The sequence below is a fragment of the Pseudophryne corroboree genome, chromosome 4, assembly GCF_028390025.1.
Source record: "Pseudophryne corroboree isolate aPseCor3 chromosome 4, aPseCor3.hap2, whole genome shotgun sequence".
Lineage (NCBI taxonomy): Eukaryota > Metazoa > Chordata > Amphibia > Anura > Myobatrachidae > Pseudophryne > Pseudophryne corroboree.
The window spans coordinates 236,412,732-236,426,870 of record NC_086447.1 but is presented as its reverse complement, the minus strand read 5'-3'; the positions used below and the strand labels follow the sequence as shown (position 1 = coordinate 236,426,870).

The window sequence follows — 14,139 nt, the reverse complement described above, 5'->3', positions numbered from 1 at the left end:
CACAAAGGCGCCGCCCCCGCCACCACCGCACCCAGAGTTTTCCGGCTTTTGCTATCTACAAACTCGAGTCTGCACTGCAGTTGGCCCACCACACCAGGAGTCACGTCAGCTCTGTGAAGGCGGACCGGCGGCAGGATGTCCGATCCTCCTGACTGAGGTGAGGTATCCTTCCTGCCGGCTGTCTGGTTACTGCTGCTAAACTAGTAATAACTAATATAGTGTAAAGTAAACGGGCATGCTGAGGCTATATATATATATATATATATCACCTGACTATGGACTGCTGCCCAAAGCTGTATGTGTTGTGAAGTGTGATGAAGTTGTGCTTTCTGATGATGATCCTGATTGGATCAAAACGTAGATAAATTCTGCAATCATGCTGAGAAGTATAAAATAAACGGGATGCAGTTAGCATTCCACCGCATGACGCTGGGGCTCCCCTGGGGGAGTCCGGACCGGTAGGGGGCCGTCTGCGGATCTTCAGTCAGGTCTGGGTTCAATCAGGCCTGGATCCTTGGGTCCTAGAAATAGTGTCTAAGGGATACAGGCTGGAGTTTCAGGAGATGCCCCCTCACCGCTTTTTCATTTCGGCCTTGCCAATGTCTCTTCCGGACAGGGAGGTAGTGAAGGCTGCAATACAAAAGTTGTGTCAACAGAGGGTCATTGTGCCCGTTCCCCCATCCCAACGGGGGGAGGGGTTCTACTCGAGCCTCTTTGTTGTACCAAAGCTGGACGGTTTGGTCAGACCTATTCTGAACCTAAAATCCCTCAATCCTTACTTGAAAGTTTTCAAGTTCAAGATGGAATCTCTTCGATCTGTGATTTCCAGCCTAGAAGGGGGGGATTTTATGGCGTCAGTCGATATAAAAGATGCCTAAATACACGTCCCGATATATCCTCCGCATCAAGCTTTCCTCAGGTTTGCGATACAGGATTGTCATTACCAATTTCAGACGTTGCCGTTTGGTCTTTCCACGGCCCCGAGGATTTTCACCAAAGTCATGGCGGAAATGATGGTTCTCCTTTGCAAACAAGGGGTTACAATTATCCTGTACTTGAACGATCTCCTGGTAAAGGCGAGGTCCAAGGAAAAATTGTTAGGAAATGTGGAATTGTCTTTGTCGGTACTGCGACAACACGGTTGGATTCTAAATTTACCAAAGTCTCAGTTGGTTCCGACCACTCGGCTGCCCTTGCTGGGCATGATTCTAGATACGGAGTTACAGAGAGTGTTTCTTCCGGAAGACAAAGCTCTGGAACTACAGACAATGGTCAGGGAGCTTCTGAGGCCGACAAGTGTGTCGATTCATCAGTGTACTCGGGTTCTGGGGAAGATGGTTGCGGCGTACGAAGCCATTCCGTTTGGCAGGTTTCATGCCCGGGTGTTTCAGTGGAATCTGCTGAGCAAATGGTCCGGGTCTCACCTGCACATGCACCGGGAAAATAAGTCTATCTTCCAGGGCCAGGATTTCTCTCCTGTGGTGGCTACAACGCTCCCACCTTCTAGGAGGGCGCCGATTCGGAATCCAGGACTGGGTCCTACTGACAACAGATGCAAGTCTCCGAGGCTGGGGCACAGTCACCCAAGGAAGAAATTTCCAGGGGAAATGGTCAAACCAGGAATCTTGTCTCCACATAAATGTCCTTGAGTTAAGAGCCATTTACAATGGCCTGCTACAAGCAAAGAGCCTTCTTCAGGTTCGACCTGTCCTGATCCAGTTGGACAACATAACAGCGGTGGCGCATGTAAACCGTCAAGGCGGAACAAGGAGAAGGGCGGCTATGGTGGAGGCCACAAGAATCCTTCGCTGGGCGGAACAGCACGTGAGCGCTCTGTCGGCAGTCTTCCTCCCGGGAGTGGACAACTGGGAAGCAGACTTCCTCAGCAGACACAATCTCCATCCGGGAGAGTGGTCTCTTCATCAAGAGGTATTTGCAGAAGTGACGAAGCATTGGGGAATTCCTCTGATAGACATGATGGCGTCTCGCCTCAACAAGAAGCTTCCGAGGTATTGTTCCAGGTCAAGGGACCCCCAAGCCAGTGCAGTGGACGCCCTGGTGACTACGTGGGTGTTTCAGTCGGTGTATGTGTTCCCTACACTTCCTCTCATTCCAAAGGTGCTGGGGATCATACGACGAGCAAAGGTTCAGGCGATTCTCGTAGTTCCAGATTGACCGCGCAGGGCCTGGTATCCGGATCTTCAGGAATTATTGGTGGAAGATCCTTGGCCGCTCCCTCTAAGAGAGGACCTGTTACTGCAGGGACCATGCGTGTTTCCGGACTTACCGTGGCTGCATTTGACGGCATGGAAGTTGAGCGCCAAATTTTAGCTCGAAAAGGTATTCCTGGGGAAGTCATCCCCACTCTCCTTAAGGCGAGGAAGGAGGTTACGGAAAAACATTATCACCGTATTTGGAGAAAGTATGTTTCGTGGTGTGAGACCAAAACTGCTCCTGCGGAGGAATTTCACTTGGGTCGGTTTCTCCATTTTTTGCAGGCAGGCGTCGATGCAGGCCTGAAATTGGGTTCCATCAAAGTGCAGATTTCGGCTTTATCTATTTTCTTTCAAAAGGAATTGGCCGTCCTTCCAGAGGTTCAGACTTTTGTGAAGGGAGTGCTGCATATCCATCCTCCATTTGTACCGCCTGTGGCGCCGTGGGATCTTGAAGTGATCTTGCAGTTTCTTATGTCTTTCTGGTTTGAGCCTTTGCGTAAGGTTGAGTTAAAGTTTCTCACTTGGAAGGTAGTCATGCTTTTGGCTCTGGCGTCTGCCAGGCGAGTGTCAGAGTTGGTGGCCTTATCTCACAAGAGTCCATATTTGATCTTCCATTCGGATAGAGCAGAATTGAGGACTCGTCAACAATTTCTGCCGAAGGTGGTTTCTTCCTTTCACATTAACCAACCGATTGTGGTACCTGTGACCACAGATGCTGTGGCAGTTCCAAAGTCTCTTGATGTTGTAAAAGCTTTGAATATTTACGTCGCCAGAACAGCTCTTGCCAGGAAAACAGAGGCTCTCTTTGTCCTGTATGCTTCCAACAACATTGGAAATCCTGCTTCTAAGCAGACTATTGCACGCTGGATTTGTAGTACGATTTAGCAAGCTCATTCCTCGGCTGGGCTACCGTTGCCAAAGTCAGTAAAGGCCCATTCTACTAGAAAAGTGGGCTCGTCTTGGGCGGCTGCCCGAGGGGTCTCGGCACTTCAGCTTTACCGAGCTGCTACGTGGTCGGGTTCAAACACCTTTGCTAAGTTTTACAAGTTTGATACCATGGCTGATGAGGACCTCATGTTTGCTCAATCGGTGCTGCAGAGTCGTCCGCACTCTCCCACCCGTTCTGGAGCTTTGGTATAGAACCCATGGTCCTTTTGGAGTCCCCAGCATCCTCTAGGACGTAAGAGAAAATAGGATTTTAGTACCTACCGGTAAATCCTTTTCTCCTAGTCCGTAGAGGATGCTGGGCGCCCTTCCCAGTGCAGACTGTTACTTGCAGTGTATTATTGCTGGTTAAATTTGTTTACACGCGGGTTGTGTATTAGTTGTATTCAGCTTGTTGCTGTTGTTAATTCATACTGTTATCTGGTTTGCTGCTACTCCGGTTGTACGGTATGTTTGTGGTGTGGGCTGGTAGGTTTTCTCGCCCTTGGTTTAAACAAAAATCCTTTCCTCGAAATGTCCGTCTCTCCTGGGCACAGTTCCTATAACTGAGGTCTGGAGGAGGGGCATAGAGGGAGGAGCCAGTTCACACCCAGTCAAAGTCTTTTCAGTGTGCCCAAGCTCCTGCGAAACCCGTCTATACCCCATGGTCCTTTTGGAGTCCCCAGCATCCTCTACGGACTAGGAGAAAAGGATCTACCAGTAGGTACTAAAATATTATTATAATCCTTATGACATCCCGGATGTCGGCATCACAGCGGTCAGAAGACTGACGCGGGGATCCCGACAGCCGGAATCCCGACAGCCTGAATACCGGCGGCGAAGATTCCCCCTCTTTGTTCGTAGATTTTGTTCCTGGACTATTGAGAATGATGGCCATCCTTTTTGAAGAAAGAGTGTGTTCACATTTGTTTTATATGATTTTCATTTTGGGAATTTTTCTATTTTCTGTTTATGTCTTTGTTTTCAAAATTGATTTGTTGGAGAGATCATTTGGCATTCAAATTCTGAGATATTTCTTTTTTTCAAACACACAAACATACATACATACATACATACATACATACATACTCAATCACACATACATGAGCATACATGCGCACGCACACACACATATAAATGTATATACAGCACTGGTTACACCCCCATATCAGTAGTCACACACCGTCCATACTGGTCAAACCCCATGCGGAGGTACACAATAGGCCATTCATGAATTTAAGCTCCAGTCCCACGAGGACCTTAATCTGGCACTGTGCAAGGGTCATACTACACTTTGATGATGAATGGTGCACATTTATTCAGCTTATAGTCTCACCTCCAATCTGATTATTACAGAGTAAGAGAACATGGGGCTGAGTACCACAGCAAAGGTGCAGTAGTTGCGGACAGTCGCAAAAGCCTGTCTTACTAGCTTATGCTAATGCGAGATTCCGAAGAGCCAATGCGAGGATTCATGCTTCTGCAAGCAGATAGTCATGCCACCCATTGATTTTTACGCCAGCCAGTATGAGCATTTGTACATGCCCCAAGCAAGCTGCATGAGATCTGACAGAAGGAATCCCTACCACATACAGAGAGCTTTTGATACATGCCCATGACACTCCCACAAGTCAGAGCAGTTCCATGCACTCGCACTGTAGTCGCCTTGTTGCTACCTCAAATGCCCTGAGTGGGCTCTGTGGGACAGTTTTCCTTGTGCCTACCCCCAGTGTCTCCTGGCAGTCCCCCGACACTTGTACCAGGAGTCCAGAGACTCAGCAGAACTGCATTGTCTTCTCTGCACCAACACAGCGGCCTCCGTACTGCTTACTCAGTTAGCAATTCTTCAGAGCTTGGGCCTTCTGACTATTGCTGCTGCACCTGTCTCACTGGGGTCACTCAGTTCAGGCTCTGTGACCTGATCGGAGCTATCCAGCGCTCACAGCTTGTCTGTGCCTACTGCTTCCAGGTCGGTGGCTGAATCTTCATAGCGGTGGGCATGATTCATTAACAGCTGCAATTTTCATTACTAGGGCAAAGCAGGAAGGGACATCGAAGTGGGGGAGCTTCATTGGGTATTTGACGCATTCACTGTACAGTTTGGGAAAAGTGACACCTGATGGACAGAAAGTAGTATTACAGTCTCCGTATTTTCCAGCGCCTCAGAACGTTATGTTACAACGTTCTGATACAATAAGCGACTTAGAACATCAGGCAGTGGCACGGCAAGGAGCGACTAGCAAGGCCCACTACATGGCATATGGGGCAAAAATGTAGCAGGACACATCTGTACTGTACTCAGGAGGATTTGGGAAGATACTGTAAATAAAATCATGTGCTGAGCAAAATTTAAGTATAAAGAGTGATCTTTCCTTCCTATTCTGGGATATATACCGTTTACATAGCTTTTATCCTCACAGTGGACTGCAGAATTTCCATAAGATTATCACATGATCTTAAGCTGTAAACTCCAATGGTGCAGGGACTAAAATGAATCATTCAATAATCTCATAAAAGGACTGCTTAATATGATGACACTGTACAAATTACAAATACGTGACTTTTTTGTTCAAAAACAGCAGCATTTGAAAAGCTGAAGGATATACTGTAAATGTGGCATTTGGCACCTGATAGCTTTTCTCTCTAGTAGCTGTTTGCATTTGTATATACATGTGTCAGATGGAAACAAAGATATTACATACTGTATGCCCTACACATTTAATAACATCAAGCATGAATATCAAAATGTAGTGATCAGACCCCCCCCCCATCCAATACACTCCCCCCCCCCTCACCACACTCGTAACAAAAAAATAAGAATTTACTTACCGATAATTCTATTTCTCGTAGTCCGTAGTGGATGCTGGGGACTCCGTAAGGACCATGGGGAATAGCGGCTCCGCAGGAGACAGGGCACAAAAGTAAAAGCTTTAGGATCAGGTGGTGTGCACTGGCTCCCCCCCCTATGACCCTCCTCCAAGCCTCAGTTAGGATACTGTGCCCGGACGAGCGTACACAATAAGGAAGGATTTTGAATCCAGGGTAAGACTCATACCAGCCACACCAATCACACTGTACAACCTGTGATCTGAACCCAGTTAACAGCATGATAACAGCGGAGCCTCTGAAAAGATGGCTCACAACAATAATAACCCGATTTTTGTTTAACAATAACTATGTACGAGTATTGCAGACAATCCGCACTTGGGATGGGCGCCCAGCATCCACTACGGACTACGAGAAATAGAATTATCGGTAAGTAAATTCTTATTTTCTCTGACGTCCTAAGTGGATGCTGGGGACTCCGTAAGGACCATGGGGATTATACCAAAGCTCCCAAACGGGCGGGAGAGTGCGGATGACTCTGCAGCACCGAATGAGAGAACTCCAGGTCCTCCTCAGCCAGGGTATCAAATTTGTAGAATTTTGCAAACGTGTTTGCCCCTGACTAAGTAGCAGCTCGGCCAAGTTGTAAAGCCGAGACCCCTCGGGCAGCCGCCCAAGATGAGCCCACCTTCCTTGTGGAATGGGCATTTACATATTTTGGCTGTGGCAGGCCTGCCACAGAATGTGCAAGCTGAATTGTACTACACATCCAACTAGCAATCGTCTGCTTAGAAGCAAGAGCACCCCGTTTGTTGGGTGCATACAGGATAACAGCAAGTCAGTTTTCCTGACTCCAGCCGTCCTGGAAACATATATTTTCAGGGCCCTGACAACATCTAGCAACTTGGAGTCCTCCAAGTCCCTAGTATCCGCAGGTACCACAATAAGCTGGTTCAGGTGAAACGCTGACACCACCTTAGGGAGAAACTGGGGACGAGTCCGCAGCTCTGCCCTGTCCGAATGGACAATCAGATATGGGCTTTTGTGAGACAAAGCCGCCAATTCTGACACTCGCCTGACCGAGGCCAGGGCCAACAGCATGGTCACTTTCCATGTGAGATATTTCAAATCCACAGATTTGAGCGGTTTAAACCAATGTGATTTGAGGAATCCCAGAACTACGTTGAGATCCCACAGTGCCACTGGAGGCACAAAAGGGGGTTGTATATGCAGTACTCCCTTGACAAACTTCTGGACTTCAGGAACTGAAGCCAATTCTTTCTGGAAGAAAATCGACAGGGCCGAAATTTGAACCTTAATGGACCCCAATTTGAGGCACATAGACACTCCTGTTTGCAGGAAATGTAGGAATCGACCGAGTTGAAATTCCTCCATGGGGGCCTTCCTGGCCTCACACCATGCAACATATTTTCGCCAAATGCGGTGATAATGTTGTGTGGTCACCTCCTTCCTGGCTCTGACCAGGGTAGGGATGACCTCTTCCGGAATGCCTTTTTCCCTTAGGATCCGGCGTTCAACCGCCATGCCGTCAAACGCAGCCGCGGTAAGTCTTGGAACAGACATGATCCTTGCTGAAGCAAGTCCCTTCTTAGTATCTCTTGAAGTTCCGGGTACCAAGTCCTTCTTGGCCAATCCGGAGCCACGAGTATAGTTCTTACTCCTCTCCTTCTTATAATTCTCAGTACCTTGGGTATGAGAGGCAGAGGAGGGAACACATAGACCGACTGGTACACCCACGGTGTTACCAGAGCGTCCCAGCTATTGCCTGAGGGTCTCTTGACCTGGCGCAATACCTGTCCAGTTTTTTGTTCAGACGGGACGCCATCATGTCCACCTTTGGTCTTTCCCAACGGTTCACAATCATGTGGAAGACTTCCAGATGAAGTCTCCACTCTCCCGGGTGGAGGTCGTGCCTGCTGAGGAAGTCTGCTTCCCAGTTGTCCACTCCCGGAATGAACACCGCTAACAGTGTTATCACATGATTTTTCGCCCAGCGAAGAATCCTTGCTGCCATTGCCCTCCTGCTTCTTGTGCCGCCCTGTCTGTTTACGTGGGCGACTGCCGTGATGTTGTCCGACTGGATCAGCACCGGTTGACTTTGAAGCAGAGGTCTTCCTAGGCTCAGAGCATTGTAAATTGCCCTTAGCTCCAGTATATTTATGTGGAGTGAAGTCTCCAGACTTGACCACACTCCTTGGAAATTTCTTCGCTGTGTGACTGCTCCCCAGCCTCTCAGGCTGGCATCCGTGGTCACCAGGACCCAGTCCTGAATGCCGAATCTGCTGCCCTCTAGTAGATGAGCACTCTGCAGCCACCACAGAAGAGACACCCTTGTCCTTGGAGACAGGATTATCCGCTGATGCATCTGAAGATGCGATCCGGACCATTCGTCCAGCAGATCCCACTGAAAAATTCTTTCGTGAAATCTGCCGAATGGAATCGCTTCGTAAGAAGCCACCATTTTTCCCAGGACTCTTGTGCATTGATGCACTGACACTTGGCCTGGTTCTAGGAGGTTCCTAACTAGCTCGGATAACTCCCAGGCTTTCTCCTCCGGGAGAAACACCTTTTTCTGGACTGTGTCCAGAATCATCCCTAGTAACAGCAGACGTGTCGTCGGAATCAGCTGCGATATTGGAATATTTAGAATCCACCCGTGCTGTCATAGAACTACTTGAGATAGTGCTACTCCGACCTCCAACTGTTCTCTGGACCTTGCCCTTATCAGGAGATCGTCCAAGTAAGGGATAATTAAGACGCCTTTTCTTTGAAGAAGAATCATCATTTCGGCCATTACCTTGGTAAAGACCCGGGGTGCCGTGGACAATCCAAACGGCAGCGTCTGAAACTGATAGTGACAGTTCTGTACCACGAACCTGAGGTACCCTTGGTGAGAAGGGCAATTTGGGACATGGAGGTAAGCATCCTTGATGTCCAGGGACACCATATAGTCCCCTTCTTCCTGGTTCGCTATCACTGCTCTGAGTGACTCCATCTTGATTTGAACCTTTGTATGTAAGTGTTCAAAGATTTCAGATTTAGAATAGATCTCACCGAGCCGTCTGGCTTCAGTACCACAAATAGTGTGGAATAATACCCCTTTCCTTGTTGTAGGAGGGGTACTTTGATTATCACCTGCTGGGAATACAGCTTGTGAATTGTTTCCAATAATGCCTCCCTGTCGGAGGGAGACGTTGGTAAAGCAGATTTCAGGAACCTGCGAGGGGGAGACGTCTCGAATTTCCAATCTGTACCCCTGGGATACTACTTGTAGGATCCAGGGGTCCACTTGCGAGTGAGCCCACTGCGCGCTGAAACTCTTGAGACGACCCCCCCCACCGCACCTGAGTCCGCTTGTACGGCCCCAGCGTCATGCTGAGGACTTGGCAGAAGCGGTGGAGGGCTTCTGTTCCTGGGAAGGGGCTGCCTGCTGCAGTCTTCTTCCGTTCCTCTACCCCTGGGCAGATATGACTGGCCTTTTGCCCGCTTGCCCTTATGGGGACGAAAGGACTGAGGCTGAAAAGACGGTGTCTTTTTCTGCTGAGATGTGACTTGGGGTAAAAAGGTGGATTTTCCAGCTGTTGCCGTGGCCACCAGGTCCGATGGACCGACCCCAAATAACTCCTCCCCTTTATACGGCAATACTTCCATGTGCCGTTTGGAATCTGCATCACCTGACCACTGTCGTGTCCATAAACATCTTCTGGCAGACATGGACATCGCACTTACTCTTGATGCCAGAGTGCAAATATCCCTCTGTGCATCTCGTATATATAGAAATGCATCCTTTAAATGCTCTATAGTCAATAAAATACTGTCCCTGTCAAGGGTATCAATATTTTCAGTCAGGGAATCCGACCAAGCCACCCCAGCGCTGCACATCCAGGCTGAGGCGATCGCTGGTCGCAGTATAACACCAGTATGTGTGTATATACTTTTTAGGATATTTTCCAGCCTCCTATTAGCTGGCTCCTTGAGGGCGGCCGTATCTGGAGACGGTAACGCCACTTGTTTTGATAAGCGTGTGAGCGTCTTTAATTTTCTATCGGGGGAAACCCACGCATCATCACACACTTCATTTAATTTATCTGATTCAGGAAAAACTACAGGCAGTTTTTTCACACCCCACATAATACCCTTTTTTGTGGTACTTGTAGTATCAGAAATATGTAACACCTCCTTCATTGCCCTTAACATGTGTGGCCCTAATGGAAAATACGTTTGTTTCTTCACCGTCGACACTGGAGTCAGTGTCCGTGTCTGTGTCTGTGTCGACCGACTGAGGTAATGGGCGTTTTAAAGCCCCTGACGGTGTTTGAGACGCCTGGACAGGTACTAATTGGTTTGCCGGCCGTCTCATGTCGTCCACCGACCTTGCAGCTTGTTGACATTATCACGTAATTCCCTAAATAAGCCATCCATTCCGGTGTCGACTCCCTAGAGAGTGACATCACCATTACAGGCAATGGCTCCGCCTCCTCACCAACATCGTCCTCATACATGTCGACATACACGTACCGACACACAGCACACACACAGGGAATGCTCTGATAGAGGACAGGACCCCACTAGCCCTTTGGGGAGACAGAGGGAGAGTTTGCCAGCACACACCAAAACGCTATAATTTTACAGGGACAACCTTATATAAGTGTTTTCCCTTATAGCATCTTAATATGTAATAATATCGCCACAAAAATGCCCCCCCCCCTCTCTGTTTTAACCCTGTTTCTGTAGTGCAGTGCAGGGGAGAGCTGGGAGCCTTCCCACCAGCAGTTCTGTGAGGGAAAATGGCGCTGTGTGCTGAGGAGAATAGGCCCCGCCCCCTTTTCGGCGGGCTTCTTCTCCCGTTTTTCTGACAACCTGGCAGGGGTTAAATACATCCATATAGCCCTAGGGGCTATATGTGATGTATTTTTAGCCAGCAAAGGTACTTTCATTGCTGCCCAGGGCGCCCCCCCAAGCGCCCTGCACCCTCAGTGACCGTTGGTTTGAAGTGTGCTGAGAGCAATGGCGCACAGCTGCAGTGCTGTGCGCTACCTTAAGAAGACTGGGAAGTCTTCAGCCGCCGATTTCTGGACCTCTTCTCTCTTCAGCATCTGCAAGGGGGTCGGCGGCGCGGCTCCGGTGACCCATCCAGGCTGTACCTGTGATCGTCCCTCTGGAGCTAGTGTCCAGTAGCCTAAGAAGCCAATCCATCCTGCACGCAGGTGAGTTCACTTCTTCTCCCCTAAGTCCCTCGATGCAGTGAGCCTGTTGCCAGCAGGACTCACTGAAAATAAAAAACCTAACAAAACTTTTACTCTAAGCAGCTCTTTAGGAGAGCCACCTAGATTGCACCCTTCTCGGCCGGGCACAAAGATCTAACTGAGGCTTGGAGGAGGGTCATAGGGGGAGGAGCCAGTGCACACCACCTGATCCTAAAGCTTTTACTTTTGTGCCCTGTCTCCTGCGGAGCCGCTATTCCCCATGGTCCTTACGGAGTCCCCAGCATCCACTTAGGACGTCAGAGAAACATACATTGACCCCACAGAAAAAAAAACACACATTAAACCCACCCCACAGGAAGAAAAAACATACATTGGCCCCAACGGGAATAAAAATACACAAAGCCCTCACAGAAGACCTCGTATAACTATTATGAAGACTGAGACAGGGCTGCTATTATTGCTTCCTTTTGAGCTGAGTTATCAGAAATGGCAGCAGTGCAGGTTTGCAGTCTGCAGTGCAGGTGCACATGACACTGTGCAGCTGCACATGACACTGTGCAGCTGCAGCTGCTTGAAACATCCCCTCAATAAGGGGAATGTAGGAAAGTAACAGAAGTTCTTTTAGGCAGCCACTGGCTGCCTGTACTAGTTGTATTGCCCCTAAGTCCTCTCCCCTACCCTCAGCTTTGGTGCATTGTATGGCTATGTGACCTCTATGATGTTGCGCAGTTGCTTTGCCAATAATGGGTCACTGCCAGGCCATGTTCTAGCCAGGCCACGCTGCCGATGGTGGCACCCCATGTGGCTGCTGTGCTCAAACAGCCCTCATGCTGGCCCTGGGTTTTCCTCATGCAACTGAAATATATAGAGGGCCGAATTGCATCTTATTACTACAACTTGATTTAGTTGGTGGAATTGCAGACTTTTTGGTGGAACTGCCTAGATATTATAGAGGCTACACCAGCATCACCTACACAGACCTCTAATTTTCAGAAAATTCTAATTGCTGGTTGAAGGATGCTATGCTTGTGAAGATGTAGTGCAGCATATTGGGGAGGGTGGGGTGTAGTGATGTAGTGCAGCGTATAGGAAGGCATAGTGTAGTGATGTAATATAGTGATGTAGTGCAGCGTATATTGGGGGGATGTAGTGTAGTGTTGTAGTGCAGCATATAGGAAAGTGTAGTTATGTAATGTAGTGATGTAGTCAGTGGCGTAACTACTGCCCCCGCAGCCCTCGCGGTGGCTTGGGGGCGAGGGGCTGCGGGGGCGCCGCCACTGATTTAGAGCAGATTGACATGCGGACGAGCGTCCGCATGTCAATCTGCTGTCTCCTCTCCCTCCCTGCTGTAACGGGACACTTAGGGCACAGCACGCCGCGCGCGCCTCTCCAGTGTCCATCCTGCGTCTCCGTCCGTCTGGTCTAATAATGGAAGTGCCGTTCGTGAGCTCTGATTGGCTCACGAACCGGCACTTCCTTTATTAGACCAGAGAGACGGAGATGCAGGAGGGACATGAGAGAGGCGCGCGCTGTGCCCTCCTTGTCCCTCCTTCACAGCAGCGAGGGGGGGGGGGGGGGGGGACACTGAGGGGGCATATATGGCACAGGGGACACTGAGGGGGCATGTATGGCACTGAGGGGGCATGTATGGCACAGGGGGCATATATGGCACTGAGGGGGCATGTATGGCACAGGGGGCATATATGGCACTGAGGGGGCATGCATGGCACAGGGGTCACTGAGGGGGCATATATGGCACTGAGGGGGCATGTATGGCACAGGGGGCACTGAGGGAGCATATATGGCACTGAGGGGGCATGTATGGCACGGGGCACTGAGGGGGCATATATGGCACTGGGGGGGCACTGAGGGGGTATATATGGCACTGGGGGGGAAGTGTGGGGGCATATATGGCACTGAGGGGGCATATATGGCACTGGGGGGGTACTGAGGGGGATATATGGCACTGCATGTGTACCTGGCACATGGGGGGGGGGGGCTATATTTGGCACTGGGGGCACGTGAGCACCTGGCACTGTTGGGGAAAATCTGGCACTGGGGGCATATGTGGCACTGGGGGCATATGTGGCACTGGGGGCATGTGAGTACCTGGCACCGTGGGGGAATATGTGGCACTGGGGACATATGTGGCACTGGTAGCACAGCCCTAGCAACAAGGACTACCCCCTAGCAACGAGCATGACACCCAGTGCATGAAACTCCGGGCAACGAGCATGACACCCAGTGCATGAAACACCTGGCAACGAGCATGACACCCTGATCATGAAAACCCCTGGCACCGTGCATGGAAACAAGAGCATGAAACCCCTGGCAACGAGCATGACACCCAGTGCATGAAACCCCTGGCAACGAGCAGGTAATTTAAAAGTAATTAGAAGCCTTACTGTAGGACTTAATGTGTAATGGGCATTACGGTGTGTGGCATAATGTATCACGGACATTGCGGTGTGTGTCATAATGTGTCACAGGCATTACGGTGTGTGGCATAATGTGTCGGGGGCATTATTGTGTGTGCATATTGTGTCATGTGCATTATTGTGTGTGGCATAATGTCTAAGGGCCATTGCAGTATGTGGCATAATGTATTCTGGGCATTACTATAAGGAGGAAAAATGACAAATAATGTAAGGGGCATGAATCAGGATTATTTTTCTTTCCAGTGGTGGCTAACGTCTGGGCGTGCAGGTTGCAAAACTGGGGTATAAGGAAGTCTTTTCCTGCAATACCACGCCCCTTTATGCAAAGCCACGCCCATTCCAACGAAGCCACACACCCTTTTTGGCGGCATGTTTGTCCCTTTCATAGTGCCAATTATGGGGGATGGGGGATTGGGGGGAGGAGGGGGGGGGGACGCTGAAGAATTTTTTGGCTTGGAGGAGAAAATCTTCTATTTACGCCACTGGATGTAGTGCAGCATATTGGGG

The 14,139-nt window shown here is 49.5% G+C and overlaps 1 long non-coding RNA gene across 1 annotated transcript in view; it reads left to right on the top strand.

Annotated features, from left to right (window-relative positions):
- The first annotated feature begins 21 nt into the window (after positions 1 to 21).
- The window catches only part of LOC134911304 (uncharacterized), a 65,809-nt gene continuing 51,691 nt past the window's right edge, over positions 22 to 14,139 (top strand). Inside the window, exon 1 of the long non-coding RNA XR_010176463.1 lies at positions 22 to 157. This is a non-coding gene — a long non-coding RNA (uncharacterized LOC134911304). The remainder of the gene's footprint in view (positions 158 to 14,139) is intronic.